Source organism: Mesoplodon mirus (assembly GCF_964341445.2).
Source record: "Mesoplodon mirus genome assembly, chromosome: 9".
Lineage (NCBI taxonomy): Eukaryota > Metazoa > Chordata > Mammalia > Artiodactyla > Ziphiidae > Mesoplodon > Mesoplodon mirus.
The window spans coordinates 40,330,999-40,351,960 of record NC_138985.1 but is presented as its reverse complement, the minus strand read 5'-3'; the positions used below and the strand labels follow the sequence as shown (position 1 = coordinate 40,351,960).

The window sequence follows — 20,962 nt, the reverse complement described above, 5'->3', positions numbered from 1 at the left end:
GAAACTGGGAAGTCACAGGTCCCAATTCCAGAAGATGGTTTTGTCAGCGTAAAGGTACACACACCAGCCCTTCAGGCACTAAGGGTGGAGAGTGGGGTGAAAAGCCAAGGTGGCAACTCTTATTTTTTATGTCCACCTCCCACCCCTTGCCTTGTGGGTGTAGAGAGTCACACCGCTTCAAAGAGAAGCACGATTGTTACAGCTGAAACGAAAAGAAATGGCAACAGTCGACTTTAGGTATTTAGAAAAAATTTCCACGAGTGCTTTAGTGAAATCAGGTGTGGGGGGAAGAGGGGGAACAGGGAACAGAGTTAACACCAAAGCAGTGGAGTCTGGGAGAGAGAAGAAGAGGAAGAGGCCCTGCTTCCAGGAGACCCGGGCGAGGTCTGGCGGGTGGGGAAGGAAGTCAGAGATGGGGGCCAGGAACCCTGACTTAGTGGAAAGAGGGCCTGCTCCGGGGCACCGGGTTGCAGGGATCCTATCAGGAGATCACCGTGCTCCTACCTTCCCAGCTCGGGGCCTTCGCACTTCTGTGCCCTCTGCCTGGAATGCTCTTCCCACGGCTCAGCCCCTCATTGCCTTCAGGTCTCTTCAGAAATACTGTCTCTCAAAAGGGCATGCCCTGACCATCTGTCTAACATAGAATCCCCCTCCTCTATCTCACTTGAGTCCATTTCCCTGATTTTATTTACTTTCCTAACATACACAATACACGTCAGGGGATACATGGCCACCAGAGTTCCTAAAAATCCTGTTTTCTGTTTCTAATAAAACTAAGGGAGATGAACAAAAATATAAAAGGTTCTTCAACATCACTAACACATTTCTCTCTCTTCTAATGCATGTCTGCTACAGAGTAACATTTCTATTGGAAGTTCCCTTTTCAGGACCCCAAATGAAGAAAGCAACGTTGAAATTAGATGGCAACACAGTCAGCAGTTTTGGTTTTTAAAAGAGAAGGTTGGGTCACCTCATCCGATGGGAAGCAGTGGCCATGTCACATCCACAGAGCTCCACCACAGAAAACCCTCTGTTAGCCTCTCCTAAGACAGGGAGATGGAGGGGCAGGGATTCTCCACCACTCAGACTTTTGAAACATAAGTGAACTCAGCAGAGAGCTAAGAAGCTGGCATGAGTAACGTCTTATTAAATAACCATTACTCCATCTTCTAATGGAAATCTCTCCCAGTAGCAAGTATGCGCAATCCCTCAGAAGAGAAAAATGTTCTTTTAATGGCAGAAAATTTTATATATCTTTCTCCCCGAGAGAAGCCCTCTCTCAATGCCTTAAAAAGAACCAATTAATTAACAATATAAAACCCTGGCAACGAGAAGAGGGGGGCCTCTCCAGCTCAGGCCACAAGAACCTAAACAGCAGGCCAACATCTGCAAACCAGCCTATGCCCTTGGGAGCACGTGGATGGAAAAGTCGATTTAATCATTCCCTTTTTGCTATAGGGTGAGGACCTCTGTCAGCAAGGGCTTGCATCATGCCCATGGTTTTTCCAGCAGAAGAAAACCCACTCATGCACCAAGACTTTGCTGAGTCTTTCCAAACTGTCATGTGTGAGCTCACCTTTGGTGCCCCAGGACACCCCTTAACAGAATCGGCACCCTTAATGCCCAAGAAGGTAGAGCCCTAACACTTTGCTAGGGTGGGACCAGATGGTGGTCAAACCCTCCCCTACTATACGTGGGGCTCACTTCCATGCCCTGTGGGCTGATTACAAACTCCTAGTTTAAAAATTAAATAGCCAAGTCATCTTGAACCTAGTCCTGCAAAGGGGTGTGTCTTGCCAAGGCAGAGAGAGGAAAGCCAGCAGAAGAAAGAGTGGTGAGAGTAGAATTCATCACAATTCCCATTCAGTTGGATTCTGAGCCTCTTAACCAAAAAGGAAGCTCATTTCCATCAGTGGCAGCTCCCACCGCTAATGGAGTGGCCTGGGGCTTACTTGAAATGAAAGCCTCCAGCTACTAATGCAGGACCTAGGGCATCAGGAGAGCTAAGCGGTTAATGCCACAGGACTCTGGGAAGAACCGGCTCCAATTCTCTCTCAAGACAGACAAGGTAAGGCCAGAAACTAGAAAGGTACCATCGCAGGAGGAGGAAGGAAGGCAGGGTGGGAAAATGGCTGCTTTTAAGCTGTGAGAGCTGCTCATTATCCTCTGCCTTCCCTCACTAACACACACACACACACACACACGCGCACACGCACACGCACACACACACAAGATGTGATAACTCTAAGTACCCCCTACTCCACCTGGAGCAGGAAAGAATAGTGTTAGTATCAATGTGAGGAAGTAGCCAAAACTTTGTGAAGAAAGAGGAGGAACCTCTGAGGATCAAGAGGGGAGACTTTCCCCAGGACCAGGTTACCCAACAAGATCAGAGGCCCTGGGATAAGGTAGTTTGGTGATAGAAAGTTCCATTAAAGACCAAAACCAAGGGAATTCCCTTGTGGCCCAGTGGTTAGGACTCTGCACTCTCACTGCTAAGGGCCTGGGTTTGATCCCTGGTCGGGAGACTAAAATCCCATAATCCACGTGGTACAGCCAAAAAAAAAGCTAAAACCTAGTTCTCAGCTTCCCAGAGGATAGGAGAACCCTAAAGAGGAGGAAGTCACCTTCAGAGGGACATCAACTTTTGCTAGAGGGAGTGTGAAAGGATGGTAACAGTTTTTGAAATAGATTGTGTTGTTCTTTTTTGTTTCTCCATTCATTCATTTATTCATTCTTCCAACAAATAGTTACTAAGTGCCTGCTGTGGGTCAGACATTGCCGAAGGACAAAGAGACATAACAGTAAAAAAGACAGACAAAGTTTCTGCCTTCATGGACTTTATATTCTGCTGGGGAGGCAGAATCAGTAATTTTTAGAAAGCATCAAATACTTAGGTGGTGCTTTCCACGTGTCAGATCCATTTCTAAACCCTTTCCATATAGTAACTCATTTTATTTTTATCACAACCTATATGGTAGGTGCTATTATTATCCCCATTTTACAAATAAGGAAACCAAGGCATAGGCAGGCTAAGTAACTTGTCCAAGTACACACAGCTAATAAGTAACAGAACAAGGATTTGAACCCAAGAAGTTGAATTTTAGAGTCCATATTTTTAATCGACATAGATTGGTACAGGTATGGGTATGGGTTTAGGTTTGGGTGTGGATGGAGAGGGAGATACAGACAGAGATAGAGAAGAGGATAGGAGACCTCTACATAAATCATCTTGAAAGGGACTTAGAAGCCAGCTGAGAGAGAGATAGATGGATAGATAAATAGATACATGCTATCTATTTCTATTATAGATATATCTATTTCTATTTTATAGAAAGCAGTGTTTAAAAAAAAAAATAGGGCTTCCCTGGTGGTGCAGTGGTTGAGAGTCCACCTGCCGATGCAGGGGACACGGGTTCGTGCCCCGGTCTGGGAGGATCCCACATGCCGCGGAGCGGCTGGGCCCGTGAGCCATGGCCGTTGAGCCTGTGCATCCGGAGCCTGTGCTCCGCAACGGGAGAGGCCCCAACAGTGAGAGGCCCGCGTACAGCACAAAAAAAAAAAAAAAGAAAAGAAAAGAAAGCAGTGGGGGGAGGGGGCTGGGCTTGGAACAGGGTGGTCAGGGCAGGTGCCATTGGAATTGACCAGGGCAGATTCTCAAGGCCTGCCCAAGCCACAAGCAAGTGTGATCATGAGTGACCAGGTCCCAGGTCTTCAACAGCAAACCCCAGAGAAGACCAGGGCTAGAAACAGTCCCATTACAGTGGTCACTGTCCAAGCAAAGGCCAGCTTCAATGCAGAAGATCCATCTGTGTCATCTGTGTCATCTGCCTTCCTGGGCCATAAGCACCTCCCCACATGCATTCGCTGGGTGTCATGGAGAGAAGGGAAGGGGAGCAGAAACCAGAAAGACGGGGCCTTTCTACAAAAATAGACTCAACATTCCCTCTAAAAGCCTGTTTAAATGATTCAATCTGAGTAAATTTACTTGATTCTACTAAAATGTAAAGCCTTTCCAAAGGCTTGGCACCTCGAGCCCTACCTAGCAGAACACGGGCTCGTAAGGGAATGCAGATCAGCAATGGAAAAAATCTAGACTAACTCTGCTCTCGACTGAGCATTTGTGATGCTGCTGTCCCCCACTTGAAGGCTACTTTTGGAAGGAGAGGAGAGAGGACACAGGATGAACAGCAAGAGAAGGTAAAAGGATCTGTTGCTTTCCTTTAAGGTGGTATGGTCATGGTTGCACAGATGTTTAGTCACGGCAAAGGGTAGGAAGGAAACACATGTTTAAGTACATAGCTGGAGAGACCAAAAGGATTATGCACTGTTCCATTACAATTTTTCTAAAGCTTAAAGCATGGTTTAGGAGAAGCTGTTTGTGGCACTGCTGCATTCAGTTACCCAGCACAGATTTGGATGGGCCTGGCAGCAATTTCCAGGCTTCCAAATGTGGGTCATAAATATGTGTCAATCAGAAAGGACATTGCAATCAAGTGGCTTCACATATTTATCATCATTCCTATGAAAGGCATTTATTAGCAACCTCCTACATGAGGTTCAGGCAGCCTGGAATTTATATGCAGAAATTAAGCAGTCATAATTCCTACCTCTTGAACCTTAAACTTGGCAATGTTGATTTGAACAATCCCATAAATATACAACTAAACAAAGCTCATCTGCAATTATTCTCTGTCCCAAAGTGGCTGTACCATGTTGCATTCCCACCAGCAACGACTGAGAGTTCCTATTGTTCTACATCCTCACTACCATTTGGTGTTGTCAGTATTTTGGAATTTAGCTATTCTAATAGATATATAATGGTACCTCATTGCTGTTTTAATTTGCAATTCCCTAGTGATATAAATCAGGGAGCATCTTTTCATATGCCGTTCCATCATTTTTGCTGTATTCTATTCATTAGAAGAAATTCAACAGGTCCAGTCCACACTCAAGGGGAGGGAATTATACAAGGGCATGAAGAGCAGGAGATGGGGCCATTGGGGATGATCTCAGAGGCTGCCCAACACAATTAGATTCAGAAAAGAATGGAGGATGGCGCGCCTCGGGCTGGTGCAACGTCACGCCGGCCTCTGCCTCTGCAGGCTCCACCCACACTCTGTGCCCCTCCCTGCCCCCCCCCCGGCCTGAGTGAGCCAGAGTCCCCGAAGCGGCTGCTCCTTTAACCCTGTCCTGTCTGAGCGAAGAACAGACGCCCTCTGGCGACCTACACGGAGAGGTGGGGCCAAATCCAAAGCTGAACCCCGGAGCTGTGAGAACAAAGAAGAGAAAGGGAAATCTCTCCCAGCAGCCTCAGAAGCAGCGATTAAAGCTCCACAATCAACTTGATGTACCCTGCATCTGTGGAATACATGAATACACAACGAATCATCCCAAATTGAGGAGCCAGGAGTCAGTGCTGTGCCTCTGAGGTGGGAGAGCCAACTTCAGGACACTGGTCCACAAGAGACCTCCCAGCTCCACATAATATCAAATGGCAAAAATCTTCCAGAGATCTCCATCTCAACACCAGCACCCAGCTTCACTCAACGACCAGCAAGCTACAGTGCTGGACACCCTATGCCAAACAACTAGCAAGACAGGAACACAACGCCACCCCTTAGCAGAGAGGCTGCCTAAAATAAAAAAAAGTCCACAGACACCCCAAAATACACCACCAGACGTGGACCTGTCCACCAGAAAGACAAGATCCAACCTCATCCACCAGAACACAGGCACTAGTCCCCTCCACCAGGAAGCCTACACAACCCACTGAACCAACCTTAGCCACTGGGGACAGACACCAAAAACAACGGGAACTACGAATCTGCAGCCTGCAAAAAGGAGACCCCAAACACAGTAAGATAAGCAAAATGAGAAGACAGAAAAACACACAGCAGGAGAAGGAGCAAGATAAAAACCCACCAGACCTAACAAATGAAGGGGAAATAGGCAGTCTACCTGAAAAAGAATTCAGAATAATGATAGTAAAGATGATCCAAGATTCTATTTCCAGGATCCAAAATCTTGGAAATAGAAGAGACAAAATGCAAGAAACAGTTAACAAGGACCTAGAAGAACTAAAGATGAATCAAGCATCAATTAAAAACACAATAGATGAAATGAAAAATACTCTAGATGGGATCAATAGCAGAATAACTGAGGCAGAAGAACGGATAAGTGAGGTGGAAGATAAAATACTGGAAATAACTGATGCAGAGCAAAATAAAGAAAAAAGAATGAAAAGAACAGAGGACAGTCTCAGAGACCTCTGAGACAACATTAAACGCAACAACATTCGAATTATAGGGGTTCCAGAAAAAGAGAAAAAGAAAGGGACTGAGAAAATATTTGAAGAGATTATAGTTGAAAACTTCCCTAATATAGGAAAGGAAATAGTTAATCAAGTCCAGGAGGCACAGAGAGTCCCATACAGAATAAATCCAAGGAGAAATACGCCAAGACACATATTAATCAAACTGTCAAAAATTAAACACAAAGAAATCATATTAAAAGCAGCAAGGGAAAAACAACAAATAACACACAAGGGAATCCCCATCAGGTTAACAGCTGATCTCTCAGCAGAAACTCTACAAGCCAGAAGGGAGTGGCAGGACATAATTAAAGTGATGAAGGAGAAAAACCTGCAACCAAGACTACTCTACCCAGCAAGGATCTCATTCAGATTTGATGGAGAAATTAAAACGTTTACAGACAAGCAAAAGCTGAGAGAGTTCAGCACCACCAAACCAGCTTTACAACAAATGCTAAAGGAACTTCTCTAGGCAAGAAACACAACAGAAGGAAAAGACCTACAATAATGAACCCAAAACAATTAAGGAAATGGGAATAGGAACATACATATCAATAATTACCTTAAATGTAAATGGACTAAATGCTCCCACCAAAAGGCACAGATTGGCTGAATGGATACAAAAACAAGACCCATATATATGCTGTCTACAAGAGACCCACTTCAGACCTAGAGACACATACAGATTGAAAGTAAGGGGATGGAAAAAGATATTCCATGCAAATGGAAATCAAAAGAAACCTGGAGTAGCAATTCTTATATCAGACAAAATAACTTTAAAATAAAGACTATTAGAAGAGACAAAGAAGGACACTACATAATGATCAAGGGATCGATCCAAGAAGAAGATATAACAATTGTAAATATTTATGCCCCCAACATAGGAGCACCTCAATACATAAGGCAAATACTAACAGCCATAAAAGGGGAAATCGACAGTAACACACTCATAGTAGGGGACTTTAACACCCCACTTTCACCAATGGACAGATCATCCAAAATGAAAATAAATAAGGAAACACAAGCTTTAAATGATACATTAAACAAGATGGACTTAGTTGATATTTATAGGACATTCCATCCAAAACCAACAGAATACACATTTTTCTCAAGTGCTCATGGAACATTCTCCAGGATAGAACATATCTTGGGTCACAAATCAAGCCTTGGTAAATTTAAGAAAATTGAAATTGTATCAAGTATCTCTTCCGACCACAATGCTATGAGACTAGACATCAATTACAGGAAAACATCTGTAAAAAATACAAACACATGGGGCTTCCCTGGTGGTGCAGTGGTTGAGAGTCCGCCTGCCGATGCAGGGGACACAGGTTCGTGCCCCGGTCCGGGAAGATCCCACATGCCGCGGAGCGGCTGGGCCCGTGAGCCATGGCCGCTGAGCCTGCGCGTCCAGAGCCTGTGCTCCGCAACGAGAGAGGCCACAACAGGGAGAGGCCTGCATACCACACACACACACACACAAAAAATACAAACACATGGAGGCTAAACAATACACTACTCAATAACGAAGTGATCACTGAAGAAATCAAAGAAGAAATAAAGAAATACCTAGAAACAAATGACAATGGAGACACGACGACCCAAAACCTATGGGACGCAGCAAAAGCAGTTCTAAGGGGGAAGTTTATAGCAATACAATCCCATCTTAAGAAACAGGAAACATCTCGAGTAAACAACCTGACCCTGCACCTAAAGCAATTAGAGAAAGAAGAACAAAAAAACCCCAAAGTTAGCAGAAAAAGAAATCATAAAGATCAGATCAGAAATACATGAAAAAGAAATGAAGGAAACGATAGCAAAGATCAATAAAACTAAAAGCTGGTTCTTTGAGAAGATAAACAAAATTGATAAACCATTAGCCAGACTCATCAAGAAAAAAAGGGAGAAGACTCAAATCAATAGAATTAGAAATGAAAAAGGAGAAGTAACAACTGACACTGCAGAAATACAAAAGATCATGAGAGATTACTACAAGCAACTCTATGCCAATAAAATGGACAACCTGGAAGAAATGGACAAATTCTTAGAAATGCACAACCTGCCAAGACTGAATCAGGAAGAAATAGAAAATATGAATAGACCAATCACAAGCACTGAAATTGAAACTGTGATTAAAAATCTTCCAACAAACAAAAGCCCAGGACCAGATGGCTTCACAGGCGAATTCTATCAAACATTTAGAGAAGAGCTAACACCCATCCTTCTCAAACTCTTCCAAACAATTTCAGAGGAAGGAACACTCCCAAACTCATTCTATGAGGCCACCATCACCTTGATACCAAAACCAGGCAAGGATGTCACAAAGAAAGAAAACTACAGGCCAATATCACTGATGAACATAGATGCAAAAATCCTCAACAAAATACTAGCAAACAGAATCCAACAGCACATTAAAAGGATCATACACCACGATCAAGTGGGGTTTATTCCAGGAATGCAAGGATTCTTCAATATACGCAAATCAATCAATGTGATACACCATATTAACAAATTGAAGAAGAAAAACCATATGATCATCTCAATAGATGCAGAGAAAGCTTTCGACAAAATTCAACACCCATTTATGATAAAAACTCTGCAGAAAGTAGACATAGAGGGAACTTTCCTCAACATAATAAAGGCCATATATGACAAACCCACAGCCAACATCGTCCTCAATGGTGAAAAACTGAAACCATTTCCACTAAGATCACGAACAAGACAAGGCTGCCCACTCTCACCACTCTTATTCAACTTAGTTTTGGAAGTTCTAGCCACAGCAATCAGAGAAGAAAAGGAAATAAAAGGAATCCAAATTGGAAAAGAAGAAGTAAAGCTGTCACTGTTTGCAGATGACATGATACTATACATAGAGAATCCTAAAGATGCTACCAGAAAAATACCAGAGCTAATCAATGAATTTGGTAAAGTAGCAGGATACAAAATTAATGCACAGAAATCTCTGGCATTCCTGTACATTAATGATGAAAAATCTGAAAGTGAAATCAAGAAAACACTCCCATTTACCACTGCAACAAAAAGAATAAAATATCTAGGAATAAACCTACCTAAGGAGACAAAAGACCTGTATGCAGAAAATTATAAGACACTGATGAAAGAAATTAAAGATGATACAAATAGATGGAGAGATATACCATGCTCCTGGATTGGAAGAATCAATATTGTGAAAATGACTCTACTACCGAAAGCAATCTACAGATTCAATGCAATCCCTATCAAACTACCAATGGCATTTTTCACAGAACTAGAACAAAAAATTTCAAAATTTGTTTGGAAAAACAAAAGACCCCAAATAGCCAAAGCAATCTTGAGAATGAAAAACGGAGCTGGAGGAATCAGGCTCCCTGACTTCAGACTATACTACAAAGCTACAGTAATCAAGACAGTGTGGTACTGGCACAAAAACAGAAATATAGATCAATGGAACAGGATAGAAAGCCCAGAGATAAACCCACGCACATATGGTCAACTTATCTTTGATAAAGGAGGCAGAAATGTACAGTGGAGAAAGGACAGCCTCTTCAATAAGTGGTGCTGGGAAAACTGGACAGGGACATGTAAAAGTATGAGATTAGATCATTCCCTAACACCATACACAAAAATAAGCTCAAAATGGATTAAAGACCTAAACGTAAGGCCAGAAACTATCAAACTCTTAGAGGAAAACATAGGCAGAACACTCTATGACATAAATCACAGCAAGATCCTTTTGGACCCACCTCCTAAAGAAATGGAAATAAAAACAAAAAGAAACAAATGGGACCTAATGAAACTTCAAAGCTTTTGCACAGCAAAGGAAACCATAAACAAGACCAAAAGACAACCCTCAGAATGGGAGAAAATATTTGCAAATGAAGCAACTGACAAAGGATTAATCTCCAAAATTTATAAGCAGCTCATGCAGCTCAATAGCAAAAAAACAAACAACCCAATCCAAAAATGGGCAGAAGACCTAAATAGGCATTTCTCCAAAGAAGATATACAGACTGCCAACAAACACATGAAAGAATGCTCAACATCATTAATCATTAGAGAAATGCAAATCAAAACTACAATGAGATATCATCTCACACCAGTCAGAATGGTCATCATCAAGAAATCTAGAAACAATAAATGCTGGAGAGGGTGTGGAGAAAAGGGAACACTCTTGCACTGCTGGTGGGAATGTGAATTGGTACAGCCACTATGGAGAACAGTATGGAGGTTCCTTAAAAAACTAAAAATAGACCCAGCAATCCCACTACTAGGCATATACCCTGAGAAAACCATAATTCAAAAAGAGACATGTACCAAAATGTTCATTGCAGCTCTATTCACAATAGCCCAGAGATGGAAACAACCTAAGTGTCCATCATCGGATGAATGGATAAAGAAGATGTGGCACATATATACAATGGAATATTACTCAGCCATAAAAAGAAACGAAATTGAGCTATTTGTAATGAGGTGGATAGACCTAGAGTCTGTCATACAGAGTGAAGTAACTCAGAAAGAGAAAGACAAATACCGTATGCTAACACATATATATGGAATTTAAGAAAAAAAATGTCATGAAGAACCTAGGGGTAAGACAGGAATAAAGACACAGACCTACTTGAGAATGGACTTGAGGATATGGGGAGGGGGAAGGGTAAGCTGTGACAAAGCGAAAGAGAGGCATGGACATATATACAGTACCAAACGTAAGGTAGATAGATAGTGGGAAGCAGCCGCAGAGCACAGGGAGATCAGCTCGGTGCTTTGTGACCGCCTGGAGGGGTGGGATAGGGAGGGTGGGAGGGAGGGAGACGCAAGAGGGAAGGGATGGGGGAACAGATGTATATGTATGACTGATTCACTTTGTTATAAAGCAGAAACTAATTTAAAAAGAAAATTAAAAAAATAAAAGTAAGAAAGAAAAAAAAAGGAAAAGAATGGAGGAGAGGAATTTGAGACAAATAAAGACAGTGCTTTTGAGGAGTCTTGATATCAAGAGAAAAAGAAATGAAGGGTTAGTTGCAGAAGAATATGGAGTTAAAGGATGTTTTTATTTATTTGTTTTACAACTAGATCATGATTATCAATAAAGGTGATATATTTGATATATTGAATATAAATACGAAATAGAAATGTATTTTATACCTCTATTCCTATATTTCCTAGAAGTCTTGTGAACAACAAGGCTCAGGTTTGTAGGCAACAAACCTGAGAGGGCATTTTTTTTTTAACTTTTTATTCTATATTGGAGTACAATTGATTAACAATGTTGTGTTGGTTTCAGGTGTACAGCAAAGTGACTCAGTTATACATATACATGTATCTATTCTTTTTCAAATTCTTTTCCCATTTAGGTTGTTATGTAACATTGAACAGAGTTCCCTGTGCTGTACAGTAGATCCTTGTTGGTTATTCATTTTAAATATGGCAGTGAGTACATGGCAATCGAGAGGGCATTGTTTTAATAGTCTGATTTGTACCGATGTAAGGGGTCAGAAACAAGCACACCTGAATCCCAGTGCTTCCAGGATGCTTACCTGTACACCCTCTGATTGCTAAAATCAGCCACATTTCAGCCATCATCCACTTCTATATAGGCAAATGAAACCAATAGGCCTCCGTGAGAGCAGACATTCTCTCTTGGCTTGAAAACAAGCCTACAGCTGCTTGGAAAAGGCAGGATGCTGGGCAGAGACCTGCATGTGGCAAATGGCCCAACGATGCCAATTAAAATGTTACCCAACTGGAATTGCCGTTTAAATCATAAATGATGTCTGCAGTTGCTTTATCTCCTGCCTCTACAACGACACAATAAAATGCACACTAAACACAGAGACAAAAGAAAATGGATGGGCCAATTAATCTGTGAGAGCAAATGTCCCAGCTCTGTGTGTGATGTTAGTCCATTGAGAACAAATGAGTCTTAGGATCTCCTGGGAATAAGGGTTGGGGGAGGGTGACAAGTAATGTGCTTTCTTCCCTTTCCACCTTCAGAACCAACTCAAGATAAGATACAGAAGGAAAATGAAGGTGTTAGCTTTACTACTGACAAGATAGTGACTTCAGAGATGAGTCTGTTCTACTCCCTTTCCCTGTCTGAACCTTGGGTCACCATTACCTTATACTGATCCTGGGCAGCGAGGGAAGAAAAAGAACATGAATCTTCACAGCTCACAGCCTTCTGATGGACTTGCTCTTCTTTGAGAAAGATGAGCCGTTGGACATCACCTGCTGTAACATACGTGCGGGCCAAAAATTTAAAATGAGTAAAATGCATGACCATGTTATTGCAGGGTTAGTAAGAAATACTATCTTTTATTCAGTTTGGACTATTGAAAAAGCACAAAGTTTAAGGGAGTGACACTTAAATGTTCCCAAGTGACTATACACTGAACCAAGAAAACCCTCAATGGATTCCAAACGGTCACTTCTTACCCCCGTCTCCCCCTCCCATCAGAGAACATTAGAATCTTGAAAACAGGAAACAGGTGGAGGACGGCTGCCAACAAGCCTACCCCGGTTTGCATGCTCTCAAAATTCATGTTAGAACAGGCTTTTATTGAAATGCCTTCCTCTTCTGGAAGGGAATGAGGAAAGGGTGGACAGAAGCTCAGGGCATTATCCCACAGAAGTTCCTCCACAAAGAGACATGGCATGGGGAGCCGGGGTCGGGGGTGAGGGCTCCCCCCTAGCAGCAGCAAAACTAGCCAGAGAAGTGCCCAACACCTCCCGGGGGCTCGGAATGCCTGTTCTACAAGTAGTTCATCGCGTGTGTGAAAGGCAGGCCAAATACACACCAAGAAAGGAAATACAGCAGGTTTTATCAATTACTGACAGTGCACCAAGCTCTAGGCCATGTACATGGAATGCAGGGATAAATTCATACTCAAGGTGACCCAAAAAAGCTACATTCTGGGCTAAGACCCCACCACTATCATCACTATGAGCCTTGAAGAGTTTTATAGTATGAATATTCAACTACTGCAGGGGCTCAATGGAGAATCTCTTTCCCTGGAGTCATTTCCCACTTACCTGAATATGTTCCAGGCACTGTGCTGCATTCAGAGGATCCAGGAGAGTGGGAAAGCAAGTCCGCATGGAGCTCACATTCCATGATCAAGACAAGTCTGCTTTTGGAGAGCACCCTAAGGTGGGCTCCACTCCACCAGAAGCTCTGTAGGATCTAAAAGTCCCTCTACTCTATGATTCTTCTTTAACTCTCTTGGCTTCTCCTATATTGTGAAGCCAACTTCCTGCTAGTAATGCTAGACTCAGCCTAGGTATACCCCTCCTCCAGGAAGCCTTCCCTGATCCCCTTAGCAGGCTGGGCTTGGTGGCTTTGCGCTAGGGCCCTTGGCACACTGCATAGGCTTGTATCACTTTATGTTTCTTGAGGGCAGGGGCCTATCTCATTCAACTTCACAGCACGGATCACGGGGCCTATCGCTGAGTGGGCACTCAGTAAATATGTGTTGCCCTATACAGTCCCTCCAACCAAAATGATCTCAAGTGCTCCAGGACCTAGGAAGCCTCAAATCTCAAAATTCCAGGGACAGATTAAGGATAAAACCAAATATAAAAGCAAGGCTTAGGGTTTCCCTGGTAGCACAGTGGTTAGGAATCCGCCTGCTAATGCAGGGGTCACAGGTTCGAGCCCTGCTCTGGAAAGATCCCACATGCTGTGGAGCAACTAAGCCCGTGCGCCACAACTACTGACCCTGCCCTCTAGAGCCCGCGAATCACAATTACTGAAGCCTGCGCGCCTAGAGCCTGAGCTCTGCAACAAGAGAAGCCACCGCAATGAGAAGCCCGCGCAAAGCAACAAAGAGTAGCCCCCGCGCCCCGCAACTAGAGAAAGCCCACCCCCCCGTGTAACAACGAAGACCCAACGCAGCCAAAAATAAATAAATTCATTAAAAATAAAGTTTTTTTTTAAAAAAAGCAAGGCTGGGGACTTCTGGTGGCTTGCAGACCCCCATGGGGTAGAGCATGGGATACTTGAGGTGGGGAAAGGGGAGATGGGCATAAATCTAACATTATTAGGGTGCCAGGAGCTCCGTCGAACCTGCCGCGAGGTAAATGGACACCACGCTTCAGAAGGGCTCTGAGGCGGAAGTTCGGTCGGTCGGCCCGAGGCCCGAGCTGGTGGAGACCCGGGCGGCCGCCGCCTGCCCCGCTTGCCCCAGGCTGCCGGCAGGGGGCGCGCGAGGGCCTCCGGGAGCCGCTGGCGGGGCGGGCGCTGGGCCTGGTGCTGGGCCGGGTCCCGAGCCGGGCGGGGCGCTGGGGCAAGTTTTTGGTTGGCTGCCGCTGGGTGCTGACCGCCCAGGCCCCTCTTAAACTGGGTCTCTCCCTTCCCCTCCCTTTTCGGCCTCGGCGCACGACTCGGTAAGTGGTTTCCAACCAGCTGGACGTCAGAGCCCGCCACGTGGCCTGGGGGTCTCTCCAGTGGCACTTACCGGGCGCACGCGCCCCTCCTGTCCCCGGGCCCGCTCCGTCTGGGCGGAGCTCGGCACCCCCTCGGGAGAGGCCTCCCAGCCCCCAGGGGAGCTGCTGTGAGGGCCCCTCTGGGGCGGGGACGTCCTCAGTGTGCCGTGGACCCTTCCTCCCCGGGAATGACTCTCCTGGCGCCTAAGGACCCCCTTTTCCTCCCAGGGGCCGAGGCGCCCGGCACTTTGTGTACCTGTGACCCCGACGCCCAAGGGATCCGGGCCACAGGGAGCTTCAAGCTCCTTTTGCCATGAAAAAAGAAAACAACAAACAAACAAAACTTCGAGAATGAAACTGACCCAGGACGGAGGCGCAGAGCCCGGGACGGTGTCCGTGTTCTAGGCGCACGCGGGGCCCCCGCCCGCCCGGTGGCCGTGACGACCCCGGAACGGCCAGTTTAGGAAGCGGGTTAAGATCACGCGCCTCAAACACTTTTAAGCTTCAGAGCGGAGCAGTGTTAATTCCGGTGTTGGCAAGAAACTGAGGGAATTTCGCCCACACAGACACTCCCCCGCCACAAGTGCCTTCCAGTTGCCACTTCGCCCGGCGGTTGGGCTCTTTAAAAGGTCTGGCGTTGGGTCTTGGAGCGGTTAACTACTGTGAGCCTTAATGAGGGAGCAATTTTCTCCCCCAACTTTTCAGGACCGACAGTGCGTTATGCAGCATGGGACCCTCTTCCAACATTTTCAGGCTGTGAGACTCGTCATGGTTGTCTGTCCTGGGAAGAAGTCGGCACCGTTGGGGTTCTGACTTGTGTCCGCCAAGATAAAGAGGAAAGGTTGCCCTAGAGAAAGTTTGTCTGAAGGAAGAGTTTCTAAGTTTCGGTGTGGCTCTCTTCGGCATCAGTGGGCATTTTTACTGTGTTTTACTGCTATACATTCCTAGAGAAAGGGTTACTCTCCAAATTCCATAAAATTTGTAAAGATCTAAATTTAGAGGTGAGTGAATGGAATGAAGGAATCGTTATAGCTATCCTTGGTACCGCTTAGTAATCTTCTCTTGAAATGTGAGGCTTGTGGGGTGTTTTACATATTTGCCTCAGTGGTGAAAGACCCTTTTACTGATCAGAAAATAACTAATTTTACTAATTAGGAAACCGAATGGGACATCAATTTTATCATGCTTTTAAAGAGGAAACAAGGAGCAGCATTGCAAACTGTCCTAGGCACCCCCTTTTCAGCCATATATATGGGGTGGGAGCACACAGTTTTCCCTGCCCCGACTACCTGGATCTCTGAATGGCACTACCACAGAGAGAAATGCAGCGGTCAGGCTTTATTTTACAATTGGTTTAGATGTTGGGGATTCCTGTTGAGCCAGATGGTTCCCTCTGAGAGAGGGACATGGGCTGAGAGAGACTCCCTGGGCTCTGCCTGCGCCTCTGGGTAAGCAAGTCTCAGGCTTCCTTTGGTTTTTTTAAATGGTAAAGTTTATTTCCCTCTTTCCTAGGTAAATACTGTTGCCAGTAATGTTTATTTCTTCCAAATTGATAATGTTCCATGCAACTGTAACGGGGAGATTGGAAAGTTGGTGACTGCTGACTTTCTGTAAAATGGATTCCCAGAGTATTGGCACTTAGTTCACTACTTATTTTACTCCTGGCTGGAAATTACAGGAGATTGCCAGTGTCAGGAAGTTTGGAGAATGTAGCTGTTTTACAGGAACTCTACTTAAAGGTGGCTTTTTATTCATCAAAGGTAGCTGGTAGGTAGCCCAATAAAAAGACTCTTTACCATACACACACACACAACCATAAAAAGTTAGCATATGATATTCTTAACATTGTTTTTCTCAATTTCCTACCAGGCTCAGTCCAGTTCAAGATGCTGGCAAACAGGTAAGGACCAAATGGAAAGAATTTAGCTTGAGTTAATAAATACGAATAGAATTCTTGGCCAAGGATGAGAACTCTAATCTGATTGGATATCCTGCTCTGATGGGTTAAAGGATTTACCTGAGGCCAACTTGATTGGTAGGAATTTATTAAGTGCAATCACATCCCTCCCCACCTTTAAAAAGTATGTTTTAAATAAAATGGTGGTGGTGGGAGGCTCTAGTAAATAGGTAATACTTTATTGTGCCCAGAAAAAGGTGGTTGTGGGGGGGGGGAGGATTTTTAGGTGATTGGCATCTAATCTTTCAAGATGTTTATCTTTGGCAATGGTGGCCATTTTGAGTTAGAATCTTCCAGAGGCTGAGGGTGAATTGCTAGCATTAGTAAAATAGTATTTTGAGTTGAAAAAAATTTTTTTTCATTTTTATGTCAGAACATTACTGTGCCTGTGTTGACAATGTGTAGTACATTGGGGAATTCATTTTTCTTACCTGCACTGCTTTTGTGAACATGATCTAGACACTGTATTTTCTTAATTGCATCTTATTTAGTAATTGCTGCTCTAATTACCTACTGTGATACTTCTCTTACAGGGCTGGTGCTTGAAAGCTTTTCGAGGAGATAAGGTGTATTTGAACATGTGACGATTGATATATACAGAGTACAGGTTTTTGCTTACTGTCCCTTTCATGGTGGTGGCAGGGGAGGACTTTTGAAAAGGTGCCAAATATCTGCAAGAACATATATCTGCCCCACAGAGAATTTCTGTAGAATTCAATTCCATTTAAACTATTTAAAATCATTTTTCTGCCAACCAGCCCCAGCCTGGTAGTATTAGTAACTAGACTAGCTATTCTATCAATACAGCTATTATAAGAAAACTGTCAGCTGCTTGAATTTACAAAGGTTAGTTCTAAATCCCATACTTTTGACTATTCTAAATATTGTATGTTTCAAAGTATCCTTATAAAAATTTGTGTTTTTTTGTGCTTACAGTTTTTCCTATAATAGATTATTTTGATGATTAAGTTTGACCCCTTTGACAGATCAGTGGATTCCTAAGGATCAGGGAGGAGTTTGTTGCATAGGGTTGGGGGGGGGGTGTTGAAGAACTGCTCTACACTTTGATTATGGTGCTGATTGCCTTTGTCAAATTTTGGAGTGAGTTTTACTGAATGTAAATTCAACTTCAATAAACATGGCTTTAAAAACTTACCCTTTCTGGCATCTTAATGACATTTCCAATGAAATCTGTGGGAAGACAGTCTTAGGTCAGTAATTGAATGATTTACTGAGATTAGAGTGGCAAAAACATCAAAATTACCTTGGGGTCATGTAAGTGACTCGTGCACAAATAAATACTCAAGAAACAATCAGTGTATATCCTCACCTATCAAGGGTGTTCAGGTTCTCTATGGATGGTTCAGGCAACAGCACATACTCATTGTCTTAACAGCTGCATTTTCAATCCCATTTGGCAGGGTGTGAGCGGCCTGGCACTTTTCTCTGCATCTGTTGACAATGTATACTAGTGGCGACATGGTAGCAGAAAATGAAGTGTGAAAATTGTTACCCAACAAAATTTAGAATGGCTTTGGCCGATACTGGCTAAAACAGGGAATTAAATGAGAGAATTAGGGAGTAAGTGAGGTTCTGGGTGCTGAGTAATTGGGTTTGGGTTAATCTCAAAGCTTGATACAGAAGTCACATGGATTACTTTTTCTCGGGATTTTCAAGGGTGTTTTTGAAAAGAGGGATGGGGACTTCCCTGGTGGTCTATTGGTTGAGGCTCTGAGCTTCCACTGCAGGGGGCACTGGTTCAATCCCTGGTTGGGGAAGTTCCACATACCGCGCGGTGTGGCCAAAAAAAAAATTCAAGCAATAAACAGTTAAATAAGATGTTATTTCCTTCAAAAAAAAAAAAGAAGAAGAAGAAGAAGGATGGGCCACCCTTGGGCCATCTTGCCTGTAGGATGAAGCAGTGCCTTCAGATGCCTCCTTGTGCTTCCAGATGTGGTACATAACCTGCTCCATCTCCCCCCAACTCCCTTCCCTGTACCGTGGCAATACAGAGTTATCTAGCACCTTGATTAAGTACAGCCTAGGATCACCAAAGTGAGTTGCAGCCAGTCCCAGGGCTGCAGTCAACTTGACCTCCTTGGCATAGCACATGCCTGCATGTTGAGAAGAGCTAAATCAAGAGTGAGAAGATGGCCAGTATGACTATTAAAATTACCAGGCCATTCTTTTGTGCTCAAGTGCCCTGAGGAGAAGTGAAACAAATCTGGAGCTGAATGAAATGTTTTCAGAGGATTTATTAGTTCCAAGGGAGAAGTTATGGTCATGAAGAGAATCTTTATAAAAGAAAATGTGATTGGAATACAATTCTATCCAATGGTTATGGTTTCAGTGAAAATGTCAAATCTTATGTAAGAACTCCAGTCACTAACCTCCCCAGATGTGACTTGCCTGGTATTGGCAGTAGTGCCATCACTATGTCAGTTCAGGTAGATTGAGTCACATAATTAGATTCAAGAATGTGCATATTCCATTTTTAAAGACAAGTAGTATTTGTTTCTTAAAAGCAAGCAGGTCTTGGGACTTCCCTGCTGGTGCAGTGGATAAGACTACACTCCCAATGCAGGGGACCTGGGTTCGATCCCTGGTCAGGGAATTAGATCCCACATGCATGCTGCAACTAAGAGTTCACATGCCACAACTAAGACCCTGTGCAATTAAATAAATAAATGTTTTTTAAAAGGCAGGTCTTTGTAGTTCAAGTGAATATTCCAAACTAAGGTATGTATTTTTTTTGAGGTTCCACAAACAAATATTTATATATAATTTGGTAAATATTTACTGTGCTTCCCTTGTGTGATAAGTCCTGTGATGGATGATTCCTGCCTTTATGGAACTTACACGGTGTGGTTTATCTGTGACACTTTGTAAGATGAAGCTGGATAGAATGTGCCTCCCTCAACCTCTCTTTTAAGGAATAACTTCACTCAGTATCTGAGTCAATATCTGTCCTAACAATTCAATTGTTAGGACAAACTATAAAGAGACTATTATATCTATTTATACCCCCACCACATTCCCAGAATGATTTGGGGTGGCTTATAAACAAATGGCAAACAATACAATAATTAAAGGAGGGAATAAAAGCTCAGCAAGAAGAGAGCAGGGTATAAAACCAAACCATTAGACCTCATGCTTTAGGGTCCCGCCAATTTGGCTCTGAGCTTCCTAGGAGCTAGAGGAAATCCGGTTGGCAAATTTGTCATTTGGCGCTTGAATATAAATTTTAAATGGACAAGGTGGAGGGGGCAGGGTCATTTACATTCTAGGCTCCCTGGAACCCAAGTGAGAAGATGCTTTTTCTCCCTTATGACCTGAAGTACCTTGAAGGAAGAAGTAGAACAGAGGTGTCCAGATAACGAAACAGGGGGATCTAGAGATAGTAAAGACTGAGGCATTTGACCAGGGTAGTAAGGTCAGTCAACCAGTGACCCCAGTGAGCCAAGGTCAGGGATAACACCTCAAGAGGAAAGCCATGTTGAGAACAAATAAACAGCCAGAGATGTGTATGAAAGGCTTATTTTAATTTTGTACTCATAAGGATTGCCTTTCTAAAATTTACTTTGTGTTCATAAACTGAAAAGTTCTGATTCTCATATTTTGTTATAAAATTGTGATTTCAGATTCTGATATTTTGTTATAAAATTGTGACTTATCTGGGACTATGCAACCACGGCCAGAAAGCCCCCTGCTTGGGTTTGTCTGTATGGCAAGGGCCAATTATCTTGAGATACCCTCCCCAGTTGCCATCTGCATTTCCAGAACAGCTGCACATCAATCTGTTCCAGAGGTAAACAGACAAAATCCAGTCAGTTCAGGTTGATGTATGTCACCATGATTTGTTTCTGGAAAACAGATCAGAATGTTGTAGTTGATGGAATGATTTTCCAGTTGGACAAATGCTCTGGCATGTTACCCCCACTATCCAGCAGAATAGAGCCCATTGTATCATTTATAGGCTTCCTATAGTGGAGAAATATGTGGAACTTTGGGAATCATCAGAGTCCAAACTGTACTCCAGTACAGTAGCCACTAGCCACATGTGGCTATTGAGCACTTGAAATGTGTCTAGTGCAAATTAACATGCTGAGGTGTAAGAAACATCAGCTTTGGAAGAATTAATATTTTTTTAAAATGCATCTACAATCATTTGTATTATTTTTTAGATTCCACAGATACAGAAAACAAAACTTGTGGTTACCAAAGGGGAGAAGGAAGTGGGAAGGGACAAATTAGGGGTATGGGATTAACAG

General features: G+C 43.5%; 1 long non-coding RNA gene across 2 annotated transcripts; it reads left to right on the top strand.

Moving 5' to 3' along the window:
• Positions 1-14,701: 14,701 nt before the first annotated feature.
• LOC309810787 lies at positions 14,702-17,846 on the top strand. Of its 2 annotated transcripts, none has more exons than XR_014295054.1 (3): positions 14,702-15,735; positions 16,604-16,634; positions 17,225-17,846. It is a non-coding gene; the product is annotated as an uncharacterized lncRNA (long non-coding RNA). The 2 variants fall into 2 exon arrangements; XR_014295055.1 differs by having other exon boundaries at positions 14,702-16,501.
• The last annotated feature ends 3,116 nt before the right edge of the window (positions 17,847-20,962 follow it).